Genomic DNA, 12,949 nt, shown 5'->3' on the forward strand with positions numbered 1-12,949 from the left:
TTTTGAGCTTATGATGAATCCGTTTGATGAGTTTTCAAATGCAATTCCAAATGCAACTTTTGATTTTTTTACTGATCTCAAAAGGTGCAGATTTGTTAGTACCCCTTTGTGGTGTCATATCTTAAAATCTATGGTAGGTGAGTTCGAATGGATTGTACCACTATGATGTCCTCTGAAAATAATTTAAGTGTGCCAATTTTCAAATCTTAAACAATCCATTTGTACACTTTTCCAGGTCATTTTCATTTGCAAAAAAAAAATTTTGACATTGTTTCTAGTCTGCAAATTTGAGTAGCTCACTTTGACCATTCACCATTTGCACCGAGTTATTCGTCATGAGCCCAAATCCCATATTTATACTCTCCTCGTGACAAAGAATCAACACCCCAGTTGTCATGCCCCCAAATGTCTGTTTACCCAATTTTCAAAGCCAAATCCGAACGCAATTTAGTGTTTTCTAACATGTTTATCTGCAGGTGATTCAGAGAAGGTAACTTCGACAATGAATATTGTTTGACCCCGAATTCTTCATGAGACGAGATTCGACAGGGTAGGAGTATGCAGAACAAAGAATCAGTGTACCGATTTTCAGAGCCTGATCAGATGTTCTACTTAGATTTGAAGGCCAGTCAAAGGACCTCCTGGCACAAAGTTGACAGTTTGCATATCAATGATAAAATGAGTTTCAAATGTTGATCCATTGGTCGAATTTGATTTAAATTAATTCCAGATGGTTAATGGATCAGTTGGCACTTCAGGTGTTTGTAAATGAAAAAAAAATTAGTCGAACCCGTTTGGGGCCCGACTAATTTCATCATATTAATGTAAATATGTATGGAATAGTGATTCTCATAGGTTTTCAAAAGGGGATAAGTTATGAAAAGGGAGTCCCTGAATTTTGGCTAACTGCCATGAAGAACAATGATGTTGTGGCAATACAGAACAGAACGTGATGAAGGTGCCTTGAAGTTTTTGAAAGACATACAATGTTATTGCTTTGATAGTGCCAAGGATGAGAAGGGTTTCAAGTTGGAATTCTTTTTAATGAGAACCCATATTTTAAGAATAGTGTGCTAACAAAGATATACTACATGGAAGATGAAAATGAGCCTATTTTGGAACGTGCAGTAAGAACTTAAATTGAGTGGTTGCCCAGTAAAAATTTGACCCAAAAGGTAATGAAAAAGTAGCCTAAGAAGGGAGCCAAGAATGCAAAACCAGTGACCAAAATTGAGCAATGTTCAAGTTTCTTCAATGTCTTTGGTTCTCCCAAGGTTCCTCAAGATCTTGTAAGAAGAGAAATGGCCCATTTCGAAGAAGCCAAAGATACAAATAGCTTATCTTATGGAGTACAAGGGGAATTATGGTCTACATCTCATAATTGTTCCCAATGCAGTCATGGTCAACTGGAAGAGTGAACTGCACAATTGGCTTCTTACATTGTCTTGCATTTATTATGTGGGCAGAAAATATCAACAAGTGCGACTCTATTCGAAGGAGGTTTGTGCAATGAAGTTTAATGTCCTTGTCACAACGTATGAGTTCATTATGAGAGATCGAGCAAAGCTTTCAAGGGTGGACTGTTAGATTATGGTGACTGATCAGGAAAGTACTGTACATACTTCATAATTTTTGGGCCGTGGCCGACATTGTAGCCGACATATTATGGTTAACATATGGCCGACATTTTGTAACCCTAAAACTGATAAAAATACTTGTATAAAAGGGTTTAGGGTTAGGTATTTTCATTATGTTGTGATGTGAAATTGGTTCTTGCGGCGGTATTGAGCTGTAAGGGATTACGGATTGTAATCAGGTTGTATTCACTGGATTGTAATAAGATTGGACTTGTTGTTTGGTGGACGTAGCCCAGGGATTGGGTGAACCACGTTAAATCTTGGTGTCTTGTGTTCATTTCTGTGTGATCTATCATTGGTTATATTTGCATGTAGTTTTTACTTCTGTCTGTGGTTTTATCCTAACAAGTGGTATCAAAGCCTAGTTTTTTTTTTAGTTATCCTCTGCAGGAAAGTTTCACGGTTGAGTGGGAGTCTCACGGTTGAGTGAGAGCAATGGCAGATGAGGGTAAGCTGAGGGTTGATAGGTTTAATGGGCAGAACTTCCAGTTATGGAAGATACAAATGGAAGACTATATGTATCAGAAGGATTTATGGAAGCTGTTGGAAGGCAAAGCCAAGAATTAGGGAACTATGTCAGATGCTGAATGGGATCTTTTGGATAGAAAGGCACTCAAAAGCATTCGGTTATGCTTGGCACCATCAGTGGCATTTAATATTACAAAAGCAAAGACGACAAAAGAGTTGATGAAAACCCTAGCGACACTGTATGAAAAGTCCTCTACTTCAAACAAGGTATTTCTCATGAAGCGTTTATTTAATATGAAAATGGCAGAAGGTGGATCTATTGCAAATCATTTAAATGAGTTTAATACAATTACTAGTCAGTTATCTTCTGTGGGTATCAATTTTGATGAAGAAATTAGGGCACTCTTGATTTTGTGTTCTTTGCCTGAAAGCTGGAATGGCTTGGTAATGGTTGTGAGTAATTATGTTCCTGGATCTAGTACCCTAAAATATGATGATGTGATCGGTGTTGTTTTCAGTGAGGAAACTCATAGGAAATCCTCAGGTGGATCTACATCAGGAAGTGCTTTGAATGCACAAAGCAGGGGCAGAACGACTGAGAGAGGAAGTAACTCTGGAAATCGTGGGAAATCAAGAGGAAAGTCAAAAGGGAAGAGGTCTCAATCAAGAGGACCAAACGACTGTTGGTACTGTGGGAAACTAGGGCACAAAAAGAAAGATTGCTAGAATCGAAAGAAAAATGAAGGAGATAAATCAGATGGAGACAAGGAGGAAAATGTGGTAAGTAACAAATCCAAAGAGGATGCTTTGCTTATGTCTTTAGAAAGTGTTGATGATTCATGGGTTTTAGATTCTAGTGCTTCATTTCATGCTACACCTCATAGAGGTTATTTCATTGATTATGTCCAAGGGGATTTTGGGCTTGTTTATTTGGGGGATAATGAACCCTGTCAGATTGTTGGAAAGGGAAAAATTAAGATTAAGTTGCAGAATGGGAATCATTGGCTACTACATGAAGTAAGACATGTTCCAAGGCTGAGTAGAAATTTAATTTTAGCAGGGCAACTCGGTGATGAGGGTTATGTAGTTACTTTTAACGATAAAACTTGGAAGGTTTCAAAAGGTTCCCTTGTAGTACCAAAAGGTGTGAAAGTAGGCACCTTATATCTTTGTGCAAGTCATATTGTTCCTTCTACTTTGATTGTTTCAGAGAAAAATGAATATTCAGGAACAATTGCTGCAGTTGAGCAGGGAGAACAAATAGTTGTTGTAGATTTTGATACAGCGCTGAGGCACAATAGACTTGGGCACATGAGTGAGAAAGGTATGAAAGTACTTCATTCAAAGAAAGTTTTACCAGGTTTGAAATGTGTTAATATGGATTTTTGTGAAAGTTGTGTGTATGAAAAATAAAAGAGAGTGAGTTTTGTAAAGACTAGGAAGGAAAATAAAAAGGAGAAATTAGAGCTTGTGCATACAGATGTATGGGGACCAGCTCAGGTATCTTCGCTTGGTGGCTCTCATTATTATGTTACATTTATTGATAACACAACTAGAAAAGTATGGGTTTATTTCCTTAGACAGAAATCTGATGTATTTCAAACTTTTAAGAAATGAAAATGCTTGGTTGAAAATGAGACTGATAAGAAATTAAAATGTCTTAGATCTGATAATGGTGGTGATTATTGCAGTCATGAATTTAAAAATTATTGCTCCACTAATGGTATTCGTAGACAGAAAATTGTTCCAAGGACTCCACAGGAAAATGGAGTGGCTGAACGCATGAACAGGACCATAATGGAGCACGCAAGGAGCATGAGGTTGCATGCTGGGTTGCCCTTACACATGTGGGTGGAGGCTGACAATGCTGCAGTATATTTGATTAATAGAGGTCCCTCTACTCCTTTGGGCTATGGTATTCCAGAGGAAGCATGGACTGGTAAGAAGGTGAGTTATTTTTTTCTCAAGACTTTCGGTTGTGAAGCTTTTGCTCATATAGACTTTGTAAATAGAACCAAGCTAGAAGCTAAATCAAAGAAATGTATCTTTGTTGGATATGGCATTAATAAATTTGGCTATAGGCTTTGGGATTTTAAAAATCATAAAATTGTAAGAAGTCGAGATGTCATATTCAATGAGAAAGTGTTGTACAAAGATCTATTGCAACAACATGAGAAGAAAGAAGATGATTATGTAGTGTTGGATGATACTTCAAAAGCTGATGTTCCAGCCATTCCTCATGATGTGCAACAACTGCAACAACAAATACCACACACACTGGTGAATGTTAGACGGTCAACAAGGCAAATTAGACCTCCACAAAGATTTTCTCCCTCTTTGTATTCTATTTTACTTACTAATGCTGGTGAACCTAAAAGTTATGATGAAGCTGTGTAGGTGAATACTAAGATTCAGTGGGAGTCTACAATGAAAGATGAAATGGACTCTTTGCTAAAGAATAAGACATGGGATCTATGCAAGTTGCCTGCAGGTAAAAAGGCTTTACAGAATAAGTGGGTTTACAGGTTGAAAGAAGAGGAAGGAGGTCAGAAAAGATTTAAGGCCAGGTTAGTTGTAAAAGGATTTGCATAGAAAAAGAGAATTGATTTTGATGAGATATTTTCTCCTATTGTTAAAATGACTTCTATTCGTACTGTTTTAAGTCTTGTGGCTACTAAAGATTTGCATTTAGAGCAACTGGCTGTTAAAACAACCTTCCTTCATGGTGATTTGGATGAAAAAATATATATGGCTCAGCCACAGGGATTTGAGGTCAAAGGTAAGGAGAACTTAGTGTGCAAATTGAAGAAAAATTTATATAGCTTGAAGCAAGCACCTCGGCAATGGTATCTGAAATTTGACAGTTTTATGCATGAGCATGGATATAATAGTTGTCATTCAGATTACTGTGTTTATTTTAAGATGTTGGATGATGATAGCTACATTATTTTATGTTTATATGTTGATGATATGCTTGTAGCTGGGTCTAACATGGATCATATTAAGGGGTTGAAACGCCAGTTAGCACATGCATTTGCTATGAAGGATTTGGGGGCAGCAAAACAAATCCTTGGTATGAAGATTTGTAGAGATAGGAAGAATAGAACATTGACGCTATCTCAGGCTGATTATGTTGAGAAGGTGTTGCAACGTTTCTCTATGGAGAATGCTAAAGCTGTCAGCACACCTTTACCTGATCATTTGAAGTTGACTAAGGAGATGTGTCCCAAGACACAGGATGAGGAGGATAAGATGTCCAAGGTACCCTATGCTTTAGCTATAGGAAGCTTAATGTATGCTATGTTATGTACTAGGCCAGATATTGCCCATGTAGTGGGAGTTGTTAGCAAGTATATGAGTCATCCAGGATTTGAGCATTGGAATGCTGTCAAGTGGATTCTCAGATATTTGAGAGGAACATCCAATAAGTGTTTACACTTTGGGGGCTCTACTACTGATTTACAGTGCTATGCTAACTCAAATTTGGCTAAGGATATCGATACCAGGCGGAGTACTACAGGTTATGTCTTTATTGTTGGTGGGGTAGCCGTGAGCTGGGTTTCTAGTTTACAAAAGATTAATGCTCTATCCACTATAGAGGTAGAGTATGTTGCTGTTACAGAGGCAGCCAAGGAGATGATATGGCTTTAGTTCTTCTTGAAAGAATTGGGACATCCTCATAAGGATAATTATTTATTCACAGATAGTCAGAGTGCCATTCATCTTGCCAAAAATTCAGCTCTGCATTCTAAGACCAAACACATACAGTTGCGGTACCATTTCATTCAATCAGTTTTGGAGGATGGACAGTTAAAGCTAGAGAAGATACATACAAATGACAATCTAGCAGATATGTTGACAAAGGTTGTAACAAGAGAGAAGTTGAACTCCTCTTTAGCTTCAGTTGGTCTTCTAGACTGAACATGAATAAAAGAATAGTAGAGTCCAGGGTGGTTTGATCTAGTGGGAGCCCCATGTGGTAGTGGTAGTCTCCAAGTGGGAGATTGTTGTTTAATGTGGAGCCTAATCAGTCCCCAAGTGGGAGATTGTTAGATTATGGTGACTGATCAGGAAAATACTATACATACTTCATAATTTTTGGGCTGTGGCCAACGTTGTAGCTGACATATTATGGTTGACATATGGCTGACATGTTGTAACCCTAAAACGGATAAAAATACATGTATAAAATGGTTTAGGGTTAGGTATTTTCATTATGTTGTGATGCGAAATTAGTTCTTGCAACGGTATTGAGCTGTAAGGGATTACGGATTGTAATCAGGTTGTATTCACTGGATTGTAATAAGATTGGACTTGTTGTTTGGTGTATGTAGCCCAGGGATTGGGTGAACCACGTTAAATCTTGGTGTCTTGTGTTCATTTCTGTGTGATCTATTATTGGTTATATTTGCATGTAGTTTTTACTTATGTCCGTGTTTTTATCCTAACATGGACTGGAAATATATCATTATTGATGAGGCACAACGAATGAAAGACAAGAAGATCCTACTTTGGGCCTTCAACACATTATTCCAAAAGCAAAAGAGTATCACAATTTGAAGTATGTTTATGTTTGGCATGTAATTACCGATTATTGGGGAGGAGTTAAGCATGATATTGCTAGAATGGAGCATTACAATCCAAAGTTATCCTTCCCTATTCAATCTCATGGAGGAAGCTGCCAGCTTGAAGCACAATACAAGCCACAAGCACTACCTACAGCAAGAGGGAATTTCTATTTTAAAACACGACCCAGGCGGCAATGTAAAAAAGGAACCCACGTGTAGCATGACAAAGAGGAATCCATGCAATAGAAGGGAACGCCATTAGCAAGAGCCCTTTTCATGGATGCGGTTTCAACTAAGACTAAACACTACTATAGGTTACCAAATATGAAATGCCACAGTCAGTACAATCCAAAGTCAATGCATCAAAATAGGGTAGCTGCCTTGAAAAGCATCCATGTGAAGGAGGCAAAGGTTTGCGAAAGGAACCCAAGGCAAAGAAGTCGTTTGCAGGGGAGCAACTATAGATAAAGCACAGTGAAAGGGAAGTCCATAGCTATAGAGCATACCCATGCATAAAAGCCAAAGGATGCAGCAAGGGAGGTGTAAATGGCAGAAAGAAATGCACATTTCTTGCCTTATTGCAGGAAACCACATGAGAGATTAAAAAATTTGGAGGATTCGATTCAATAAGAGCACATCTTGTATGAAGAGGAAGCTCACGCAAGTGTCAAAAAAAAACTCAGCAAAGAACAAAAAAGAGGCATCCCCATGCCAGGATGAAGCAACTCATGTTAGACAAGAGGAGAGCGCCATGTTAAAAACAGAGCTGTGGCAGGAGAGCCAAGAGCATCCACATAGGAAGCAGCAAAACAGAGGCCCATGATGGAATGCAAAGAGGAAGCTGCTCAAGACAAAGGAGATGCCTACGAAGTTGCATAGCACATCTCACGCCAAGGAAAAGACAGATTTCTTGTTTTGGTGAATGCGCTTAAAAGTAAATCAGAGCATATAGACAAAGGAGTCGCGGCTAGGATGAAAGCCGCAGGGTTAGAAGAAATGGACATCCATATTTTTCCATAGTTCCAGAAGCAAAGATCTATTTGTATGGAAAATCAAGAAAGTCTCTTTGATTATATTTTGTTCCAACTGTCACGGGGCTGGATTTTATGCTTATGCCCAGGTTAAGCCTTCTCCTTGAGAATCTCCAAAACCTCGCGCGGCACTGGCGATCCCTACTTCTGATCCACCATAAGGTGCGACCATTTTCGTTCACCCAGACTACGCCTCCCTGTCTTCATCAAATGCCCACGCATCTGACTGCCTAAACATACACTCCCGCGGAATAGAAGCGCATGCCGAACCATCCTACTCCTGGTTCTCTTCCTTAGGTGCTCCGCGCACGCATCCTCGAGCCTCTGGCTCTACCCCTGTTCAACCTCAACGCTGAACCCCGACTTAGCCCTTTTGATATCTTCGCCTCGGCGACTCCCATAAGCCCACCTTACTCCGACATCGGCCACATAGGTGATCTCAACTCCCACGAGTCTCTTGACCACATCATGATCCTCTATGATCATCTTGCCACTCTTGAGAATGCACCGAGCTCCCAGAGCTCCTCATGCTCAACTCGCTTGACTCCCTGAGTCCAACGCTGCACCACTGCAACCTTGCATCGAGAACCTCCTAGATTCACTTGCTGAACACGGCATCCACACTGGCTGACTTGGACCCCCAAGAGTTCTCCGTAGCTCATGCATATGCTTCCAAAGCATACTCAACACCATCTTGACATCTCTCTGAACCTTCTAGCTCAACACGCATACACCCAGTGCATACTCGATACCTCCACGGTACCTCTCTGAACTTCCTGGCTCATACGCACACCCGCACGGTATACTCGACATCCTTATGGCACCTCTCTGAACTTCATAGAGTCCTCCAGTCCAATCCTTAACATGAACATGCCTCCACGACACTCCATCCCTTGTTGGTCTCCCTAGCTCCCCACAGAGCCCACGGAAGCCCAACCCTTGCTCCCCACGGAACAACCGTCAACCTTAGCCAACTCTGGATCCCCACCATGAGCCCCAACTGCTTCGACACCCCGGTCTATGTCTACATGCCTTGTTGGTGACCCTCAAGTCCTCGTACACCCGGTGCACTCAAACCAACCTCCTCATGCATCCACGCCGTCTCATGCTCAATCCACGGATCCCTTTGCGTTGCACAACCTACTTGAGTTCCACACCCTAGCTCCATGATCCGCCCACCCTGTGGGACGCTGGCCGGTTGGACCAACTCGGTGAACACTCCATAGCTTCACCTCCGAAACACTTCGCCCATCTGCATCACTCGTTTCACTCATGCGCCACAAGCCTTTGTTCCTAGCCTTCCTTCATGACTCACCTCCTTCGAGCCATGTCCGCCGACTACCTCTTCGGATACTTGACACGGTCTGCCCACTTGACTCGGCATCTCCCTAGCATCATTCCGAGACACTACATCCCGCTTGCCATACTGGACCACCACGGTCTCTGAGATCCAACCTCAATGCAAACCCATGCAACCAAGCACCCAGGATGTGCGCCCTAGGCCACACCCCACCGATACCGCACCACTTAGCCATTCAGCACAATGACACCATTCCCACACAGCTAACCTCAAGCCCACAATGCTCCTACTCGGACAAACCATATTGCCTCCTACCGCAGGACTAGGAAAACCGCTTCCCTAGCTTTCGGACACCAGACAGCCCCAAGGGGAAACAGGCTGCCCACATTGATCCAGCTCCTTTGCTACACTGAGACAGGGACCTTGGCCATAGTACCAAACCTCACCATGTTACGTAACGGCGGAGCAACACTTCATTGCTCCTAAAGACTTTGCGTCACCTCTGTCTCCCGGAGACCAGAGGGAGGGACTACTCTACTTCGACCCTCTCGAGGGAGATGGACTCTCCAAGCCATCCTTCATGCACACCGGCACTTACCCTCCGCGGATACACCTCAGCTCGGCTCCATGCCTCGCCTACCCCACAACTATGCTAGAGGGAACATCTCGTAGCACAGCCCCAAGATCACACCTCGGCCCGGATCCAACACCGTGCCTACACCACAACTATGTTGGAGGGGAACCACTCGCAACACAGCCCCAAGCTACACCTCGGATCATGTCCCGGACAAGATCCTACACCACAACCATGTCTGCCCAGCACACGACATAGTCCCATTTACACCTCGGCAAGACCCACGTCTGCCTACACCACACCTGTGTGCACCCAGCTTTGCAGCACAGGCCCATCCGGCCTCAAGGTCTCATATCGCGAATCACCAGCCCCTTACACCAACATTGAGCCAAAGACTTTCCTTCATCTTACTTCGTGAGCAGCAAAATGGAAATAAAACTTATGTTTGACAATTCCTGCTACAAGCGATAAGAGGATGGGATTTGGGGATTGCAACAATGAGAAGGGTGAAAATGTAATTTTACTATTCCGTCTTAGCTTGCATACGAAGAATCTAGTTTTTTGCCTAAAATTCCACCCAATGCCATTTTAAATTTTGATGTAGAATTTCTCTCCTAGTCCAATGTGAAAGATATCTACAAAGATGGAGGTATTTTCAACAATCATAAAGGAAAGGGAATAAAACACGCAGGATGAATTAGGAAGAGAAGGAATGGGCTTACCTTTTATCCCACATTCTCCAAGTGGGCAAGTTTGAAAGGATTTAAATACAATTCTACACGTAATGCATTGTGTCTCAAGACAAGAGCCTTTTGAAAGGTTGCATGTTACAAGGTGGGTCTCGTGCGTCAGATGTAAATGCCAGGCTAGAAGATGATGCAAGAACATTTAAACCAAAATGTGAGCATGATGAGGTGGTGCCAGAACAGATCAAACGCTTGGATTGTGACACGTGTCCAGATCCTACGGTCAGCGCATGCTCGCAAAATCAAGATGCTCGATGGTTAAATAATGCAGGAATGTGCCTTGCTGACACATGTCAGCGGGCCTAGCTCAGAGGTGACGTGCAGATGTTGACTGAATGATGAGGTGGCAGGTCGAGCAAAGGTGGACCAATCGGGTGCTACCACATGGCAGCTTGGTCAAACCAAGTTTGACTTGAGGTCTAAGGTTGAGAGAAAATGAATTTTTTTTTTTAATGATTTTAAATTATTTTTCTCATAAGGAATTGCATGTTCAAACACATTTAAATGCAAATAGGTATAAAGCTAAAGTTTATACTTTAGGACATTTTTAAAAAAAAATTAAAAGAGTTTGCAGACTTGAGTCATGTAGCAAGGGGGGACATTTTTTCAAACTGAGATTAAAGGGGTTTTCGAAAGGCTAATATAGCAATGTTATATATCACCAAAATCAAGAGAAGACAAATTTTTTGATTTTGGAGTTAATTTTTGCACAAGAAGTAGTATGTTCAGGTTATTCAAGGTTTTCTCTCATATTCCTAACTTGCAAGCAAATTTAGGTATCAAAGTTCAAAACTGATTTATAGCATGGAAATGACCTGAATGTGGGTAAAAGACAGTGAAAATGCTATTGGGGTCAAATTTGGTCACATTCAAATCGTTTAACCCAAAGTTTTGCCAACATTTCATGATGCAGTTTAGATTTTTTGTGACACAAATTTTTTCATCATTTCAGCAGAGATATTTTCAAATCAGTTACAAGATGATGATGAAAATCATATCAGATTAGATGTATAGAAAGAAGAGAGAGGTTATTCAGTTGTAGGGGATGAAATTCCAAGTGGACACATGTCATTTTGAAATCAGATCTGAGAATTCATCTTGGTCTATATCATTCTTTCTCTCTTTCATTGTAAGGGTTGGCAGTTTTCTCTGTGATACCAGCAGGGTTCTAGTGTTCTACTATGAAACCAAGGTTGTAGTTGGTTTTGTTTCCTGTCTATTGAGCTGAGCTCTAGCAATGAAGGCCACACATCCATTTATGTGCAGATTTTCTTTTCATTTTCATGTGTTGCTTCTCAGATAATGGAGATTGATGCTAGATTATATGAAGTATCTTGAGTTTCATTTGGTGTTACTAGTTTATGTATTCAGTCTTTCCATGGATGAATATAAAGGAGATTTGCAATGTATTATCTGGGTTTTCTTATTCTATCTCCTAATTCTTCATATGCTATTGACTTTGTAATTGAATGAATAATGTTTATTCAATTTAAGGTAGCTTGGATGAGTTGTATGTCAGATCTGTTGTTGCTTCTGATTCAAGGAATTAGGTAAATGCTTCAATGTTCTAATATGAAGGGGATATTTTGTAAGAATGGGATTTGGGGATTTCAGTTGACAAACTTAACTGTAAGGCAATCAAGTTAGGTCATCCTGCTAGTAATGACTCTATGTTGCAATGGATAAGGCACTAATCACTAAATCAGATGCAAGCTGATATGAAGGTTATTTGTAAAAAATCTTTTAATCAAAATCATTTCAATATTTCATGTTTTCTAGTGGGTTGAAAAGAATTAACCCTCACTTGGCCTATGGATTCATAGGATATGATTTGTAGCTATCTCATTTCTATGTCATTGCATAAGTATTAGAAGATAAAAGGGGTTGCATCTGTTGTTAATAGGTTCATATTTATGTTTTAATTTGCACTACTACCATATCTCAGAACCTCAAGGTTAACCCACCCAAGTCTTGCTGAGCCTGAAGTGAAGAAGGAGTTATGCCTTAAAGTTGGCCCAAGACTACAGTCAAGTGTATTCATCATAAGAATTTTCTAGCCTTAGATGCATTAGTTTGGTTTCTTGGTTAATTTCAAAACTGTTAAATCAGGAGCCAACAGTGGCAAGAGGTGGTAAGACCTGTGTAGAATGGTGGATGTGGCCTTCCACATGTAATTCTTACATCATCGATACGGCCTTTCAATATTCTAGTTTATGTTCTCTGACAATTTACTTTCTCATTTTAATTGGTATCATTCTTTACTTATTTTTGTTTTCCTTAAAAATATTATGCCTTACTATTGCATTACATTGTTTACATTTCAGGACAAATAAGCAAATAGGAAAGGAAATCTTTAGGACAAAAGAGGAATTGAAGTTTGTAAGCCTTTTGAAGTTTTATTATTATCATTTGCATTTTTCCAGTTGTGTTTGTCTACTGCTCATTAAATCATAATACTTTTGAATTCTTGTTTCTCCATCCTGCCTCTTCTTGTTTTATCTAGTATTGGGCATCCAATTCTTTTTTTCACCAGAATTGCTTTCATTTGTTAAAATCCCTTTCAAAAAAAATTAATCTATACTCAAGGGTTTTGATTTGGCTAGATTGTTGCTAAAAAAGTTTGTC

Source organism: Cupressus sempervirens, chromosome 1, assembly GCF_028749045.1.
Source record: "Cupressus sempervirens isolate cs-2001-9-10 chromosome 1, ASM2874904v1, whole genome shotgun sequence".
NCBI lineage: Eukaryota > Viridiplantae > Streptophyta > Pinopsida > Cupressales > Cupressaceae > Cupressus > Cupressus sempervirens.